General features: G+C 38.7%; 1 pseudogene; it reads right to left on the bottom strand.

Moving 5' to 3' along the window:
- Positions 1-5,325: 5,325 nt before the first annotated feature.
- Positions 5,326-7,001, bottom strand: part of LOC122201284 — a 47,684-nt pseudogene continuing 46,008 nt past the window's right edge.

The raw sequence follows: 7,001 nt of genomic DNA, 5'->3' as shown, positions 1-7,001 counted from the left end.
ACTCTTTCTAAGCTGTATGAACAATTTCTATCTTTCATCTATATTTCATTTACTACCTCTCTTAACCTTTTGTGCTTCATGTTCTGGGATAACATCCAGATCCACCAAAGGGAAAACAAATCAGGACAAGTTTTATTTTCATGCATGCCACTCAAATGCATGCCAAACATTGTAGGAAATAATTGAAAATCCAATGGGAAAATTGATAGTATATTCATATTAATTTTTTTACAGGAACATAAAATTTGGATAAAGTATGTCTCTTTAGAATATCAAGCAATAGGAGAACTAAGTGAGCTAACAACAAGAAACCAGAGAAGGGTTTGATGTTTTATTTATTTGATTTCTATTTGTGTGTGCATGTGTGTTTTCTCACTGTTTAGGATTTTATATTTGACCCTGAAATGTGATTAGATTTTTCCATATGAATTCAGAATTTCTCATTATGATTGTTATTGGCACATAACAAAGACGTTTATTTAAGAGTCTTAGAAGTCTAGATGTGAAAGACAATTTATAAATTCACCTTCATATGTTAAATGGTACAAAACTGAGTTTCAGAAACTTTAAACAATGTACAGAATGTCATACTGTGGCAAAGCCAGGACTGGAAACAGATTTTTAGTTTCCAATCAAGAGTTTATCCTGCTGGATCACCATTTTATGTAAAGAGAGAAACAGAGAGTGGGGAGTTCAAAACCATGAAGGAGGAAGGGGAGTGTTTTATAGTCCAGAAAGATGTGAGGTTATTTGGGCCAGGGTGGTGGTAATGGAAATAGAAGTATTCAAGGTATGTTTAGATGTAGCATTCAGAATTTGTTAATGCAAATGGAAAAGGAGAGGGAGCCGTCAAATATGACTCCTAGGCACTTGATATGCAGAAAAGGATAAACATAGAACCATTCATTGAGAGAGAAAGAAACAGAAAAAGATTTTAGAGTATAAAATAGCTAGTGATTCCAGTTTTGGATGTGTTCAGTTCAACATGTTTGTAAATTGTCAAGAGGGTAGATGGAGATAATGTGGATCGAAGCCCTGAGAAGGATTAGCAGTCATCAGATTGAAGCTGTGGCTATAAATGAGAATGTTTTAATTTATTTACTGTATTTTCAGATAAGACAGATAAGAGGAATGAAATGTAATTGAGAAAAGAGCAGTATTAATGGTGAGATAAATAATATATGGGGAGGAATAGGTTATTTCCTATGAAGTTCGATAAGAATGGAGACTGAAGCATAGGTGAGCCATCTACAAGAGAAGCACACAGCTTCGTTATAGTAAGAGAGAGGTAAAGGGGCTCAGGGCAAGAAGAAGGTAGTCATATGAACTGGTAGTGAGCTATGAAGGCTTCCTATCTTATGTCAGACTCTTCTCTTCGTATCAGGCAATGAGAGTGAGGTGAGGACCTACAGAGAGTTTTGTGGGAAGCACAAAATTTTAACATAATTGTTGTGGAAAGTAGAAAATATTTGTTGTCTAGAGAAGCGACTTATTTCAAGCACACATTAGGGCCTTTTGCGATTTGAAGATCATGGAAAAACTGTAGCATCAACTTGTTCTTCTGTGTAGTTTTCTTAAGCTTTGTTCAGTTGCTTGGGTGAAAGCAGAAGGGAAGGGAATGCTTAGTTTCATTTAGGGCTGATATTCTTCAAAGTGGGTTTATAATAGAGAGGAAAAAGTGTTTAGCAAGACTATTTTTGAAATGGTGAACCAAAGAACCTAAACTGGATAATGAGAGCATTCGTAAAAAGGCAAGATTATTGGACTGGGAAAAAGTAAAGGCAGTTATTATTAGTCTAGGTATAAAGAGGTCAGTTGAGTAAACAAGCTGGAATAGGGAGCTGTGAGCAGAGGGACTGGAGTAAAGGGTTAAGAGTGGATTCTAAATGATGAATTAGGAAGGAAATTTTGTAGTTAGAAATATAAAGTTGATGTTATTTGAGCCATAGTGTTGGGTGGGGTGGGGAAGATAGAAAGAAGTGAGATTAATGATTTTGGAAATGAAGCTGTTTCAGGTGATGGTAAGCTCTAGTATGTGACTTTGAGATTGGGTGGTTGAGGTATCATGTTGGAGAAGATCATCAGAGTTGAGGAGCTCAAGAATGTTGAGGCCAGTGGTCTGAGTGGGTTGACCACATGAATGGACAATAAAGTTATAAGGAAGAATTTTCAAAATGGTAAAGTATCTGTTTTAGGAGAGGCAAGAGGAGGGCTACTGAGAATGATGATACTAGGAGAGAGGAAATGTTCAAGCGAAATAGCTATCACTGTCAAGGAGAAGATGTTTTATAAGACACCATGGGGGCACCTGGGTGGCTCAGTTGGTTGAGCTTCTGACTTTGGTTAGGTCATGATCTCATGGTTTGTGAGTTCAAGCCCCACATGGGCTCCCTGCTGTCAGCATTGAGCCCACTTTGGATCCTCTATCTCCCTCTCTCTCTGCCCCTCCTCCACTTACACTTTCTCCCTCTCCCAAAAGTAAATAAAACATACATTAAAAAAAAAAGACACTGGGGAAAAGTTTCAGAGACTGACTAACCAATCCCATTTCTCCTTCTTGATCACTTAGAGTGACCCTAGTCCTCATCCTCTCTTACAGTTAGATGGGACCATGTGACTGAGTTCTGCCCATCGGTAGACAAAAAGAAATGATGTTTTCAGTCTTTTAATGAGATTATTAAGTAGCCAGTGTATCTTCCCTTTGATTTCTTTTCTCCATAGGTCAGTTGAACGTTTTCAGAATTAACTTAAACTCTAAAACATAAAGACCAAAAGATAGAAACAGACTGATTTTCGAGTCACTTTTCAGAAAATAAATGTTCAAACTGATTTGTTGGACAGGGCAGTGGTGTGATTAAGAATAAAAAGCCTCCTGGGGCACCTGGGTGGCTAAGTAGATTAAGCGTCCAACTTTGGATCAGCTCATGATCTCATGGTTCTTGGTTTGAGCCCCACATTGGGTTCTGTTCTTACAGCTCATATCATGGAGCCTGCTTCTGATTCTGTGTGCCCCCCCTCCCCGTCCCTCCCCTGCTCACACTCTCTGTCTCTGTCTCTGTCTCTGTCTCTGTCTCTCTCTCTCTCTGAAAAGTAAATAAACAATAAATTTTTTCTAAAAAAAGAATAAAAAGACTCCCAAAGGGAGGAGCCTGAAGCCCATGGAGACCAATGGGCAAGAAGTGTGTCCCGAGAGCAAGAATCATAAACCCCAGGGTAGAGATTTTTACTATGTATGCCCAGCAACAATGCAGAATTGTAAGAGTGGTAAGAGTGGTGACTTTTTCATTCTTCACCTTTGTAAATGGGAGTATTTTTTGCTGACATCCTATCCCTGTTTCACTTCCAGATGTGGTGTGTATGTGGGTGGGGAGAAGATAACTTATCCTTTTAGTCCAAAGTTTATAGGATCATCATAAACCACATCTGAAGATGACAGAGATGGCTGGACCTCATGCACTGATTCCAGAAAGCCAGATTCCATGATTCCATTTAGCCAGAGGCAATGGCTGAATGGAGACTGGGTACTTGAGTGAGAATTTCTTATGTGTGAAAGGAATATTGAGACAGATATTTATTGACCAGAAGGTTGGATTGTAACAGACACTGGCTGAATCTGTCATCAATTTTATGTCCTTTTCCTAGGCATGGAGAAACTAGATTTCCCAATTTTCTTTGCCTTTAGTTAGGAGTCATAAGATTAGTTGTGATCAAGTGAATGTGAGCAGATATTATATAGACTCTTCCTAGGTCTGAATTCTCAAAACACTGAAAACTCTTTGACCCTTCATCTCTCTTCCCAGTTTTGTGGATGGAAACAGGATTCTGTAATAGAAGACAATAGGATCTGAGTCACCACTTAGTGACTCAGTGAACTAAGTGAAGCTGCCAGGAAATCTTAACTCTCACCATTGAATATGGCAGGAGAGAGAACTAAACTTATATTAAGTCACTGAGAGTGTGAATACTTGTTCAGCAGCTGGTATCTTTGATCTTAAGCAGAAGTGAATCGATACCACAAAAAAGTCTTCACAAATGTATGGCCCTGGCTTAGTGGTAGAAAGCAAACAGGGAAGACATGATATTGGAAGAAGGTACCTCATGTTATGCTGGGAGAAAACATTTGGAAGATTGTCACTTTTGGTAACATTTCGGAGGCGGATCATTCACCTAACTGACGTGCTAAGTCTAGTGGATGAAATTTGAAAAAAATCATGTAATTCATGTGAGTGGGCTGTTATGGATGACATTTGGCAAAGTGTTATAAAAAAGGGAGGACATAATGAAAATTTGGCTAGTTTTTTGAAAAAATGAAGTGGAATAGATGGAGTAAAAAAACTGGAGAACTGGTAGGGTCAAAAAAACTTCTTTCTGACTCCAAATAGTAAGAAACGGGATTTTTTTATTGAGTGTCAACACCTAATTCAGCTTGTCATTATATCAGAATGTTTCAGGGTGAGGATGAGACAGATTATATGATCTGTATTTATATTTATTTCAAGAGACCAAGGTAATAGTAATTAAACATAGGGAAATTCACAGCTCAAGTATTTTATCTAGAAAGAACTTTGGATATGGCTGTTGGACCATGGATGGACTAGAAAAGGACAAAACCCAAGCCTAACAAGTTTTTTTTTGGAAATATATTGCCAGAGAAACTTCAAGACCAGACTGAAAATCTCTAATGCTGTTCAAGCTATTAAAACAACTTCTAGTCTCCTAATTTCTCATAATCAAGAGGCAGCCTTTAAGTCTGCATTTCATTGCCTCAAGGAGGTCACATTAATCCCTATGTAAGATGTGGCCAAGTATGGTAATGGGAAGGAGAATACTTCCCAAGAGAAGAGCTTGAAGTCATGAAGAGCTATGACCAAAATAGATCTTTCTAAAAAATAGACCCAGTTCATGGAATCTCCACTACCTCTCAAACAAGGACAATTTCCATTGTCTGCTCTCCTAAATTTCAAAATTACTATGTACCCATGACTGCTATGGGTTTCCCCTTGTCTCCCTACCTCTTCCTTCCTTCCTTCCTTCCTTCCTTCCTTCCTTCCTTCCTTCCTTCCTTCCCTCTTTCTTTCTTTCTTTCTTTCTTTCTTTCTTTCTTTCTTTCTTTCCCTTTCTTTCAGAAGCACACTATGATAGTTAATTTTATTTGTTCAGTGCTCATTTGTAAGCACTAAGCATGGACTTCAATTCTGTGAGCCCAGATTCACATATTTAGGAAGATATAAGCAAACTGATCAAAGTATATGGATGAAAAACTGAAGAAAGGCTCATGGTTAATCACATTGTAGTTTTAAATTTCTACAGCCAAGAAGCCAGAAGTCACAGGTCTTTTAGGTCTTTCTGGATGTCCCACAAGATATCCGCACTTTTCTTGAGCTGAGTAACCTCATCATCCGTCAGCTTCTGGTTGATAACACTGGCTAACCCCTGAACTTTTAGGATACATGGAAGGCTCAGGAAGATTTCATTCTCAGTGCCATACATTCCCTTCACCATCGTTGACACTGGATGAATCCTGGATTGATTTTTCAACATTCAACGAGATCAGCCATACTTAATCCAGTAGTCCAGTTGGTATATCCTTTTAGTTTGATGACTTCGTATGCACTTTCAAACACCATCTTATGTACTTCCTTCTAATTTTCACTGTCATTGTCTGTTCCCATTTCTGGGTTCACTTCCTGGAGAGAAACACCTGCCACATTCACTCTGCTCCACGTAGCCACACTTGAGTTGCCTTGTTCTCTCAAAATGCATCCATGGCAGCTGCTGGGATGAATGCCAAGTTTTTCAGCCATAAGATAGTGAAATATAGCAAAATTCATATTACACCCACTTCCAATCACTTAGCTTGGGTAGTCCACTTAGCTTCCATGTAATGTATGTGAGAATATCCACTGGGTTGGAAACCACCATTATGATATAATCAGGACTGCACTTGACTATCTGAGGAATAATGCATTTGAAGACATTAACATTCCTCTGCACCGGGTTGAGCCACTGTCTCCCTCCTGCTGGCAGACTCCTGCAGTTACCACCACAATCTTAGAATTGGCAGTCATGGAGTAATCTTTATCTGTCACAAAATTATCAATTTTAGATGTCTAAAGAATTAAGCTCCTATGATGCAGATCCATCATTTCTCCTTTGTGTTTATCTTCCAAAACATCCACCAGGGTAAGTTCACTTCCAAATCATCCAGCCAGGGACTTTCCCAGAATGCTGATGGCACATGCCCTGCCAACTTGTCCAACACCCACTACAGTACTCTTATTGTTTGGGATGGTTGACTCTTCTTCTGTGACTGACACAATCAGTTTTTCCTTAAGAGTTGCCGTTGTGCCTAGTGAGAAACAGCTGTAAGAGTCATGTAAAGAAGACAATGCCAGCTGCGTCTCCTCCTTACCTCTTTCTTTTTATGTGGAAGTGTCTGATGTGCATATCATCATTGTATATTGAAGTGAGACATATATTTTATCTTTATGGAAAGGAGCCACATGTGGACTTGATGTAGAGGAGTGGAAATCACCTGGAGAATCTGATTTTGAGGTGGAAACAGTGGCAAGATGGTAATTTAGCCAGTCTGTTTTAGGAATAAAGAGTGTATTCTATGTATTGGAAAAAGGATAAAAGTAGATATTTGTTGACCAGAATATTGAGTTGTCACAGATACTGACCAGTATTATTTTCTCTTCTTGGGAACTCTAGGAGTCTATATTTGAGAGCCGCTTTTTCATTTAGGTTGGTGCCATATTCCTGAGTATGGCTATTGGAATGTAAGCAGAAATAACATGTCGCATTCTGACTGGGATGAGTAAATATATAGCATGTATTCCCTCAGTTTTATCTCTATTTGTTGGCTGAATGATGCCAAGATGATCTTAATGTCAGAAAAGGGTGGAACAACACAAAGAAACAGATAATTTGAGGGAAGTACTTTGACCTTCTCATCAGACTGTGTTTTGAGTGAGGAATGAGTGTGTCACACTATGCCA

The sequence above is a fragment of the Panthera leo genome, chromosome D1 (genome assembly GCF_018350215.1).
Source record: "Panthera leo isolate Ple1 chromosome D1, P.leo_Ple1_pat1.1, whole genome shotgun sequence".
Lineage (NCBI taxonomy): Eukaryota > Metazoa > Chordata > Mammalia > Carnivora > Felidae > Panthera > Panthera leo.
Note: the sequence above shows the minus strand (reverse complement) of the source record. Positions and strands in the feature narration are given on the sequence as shown.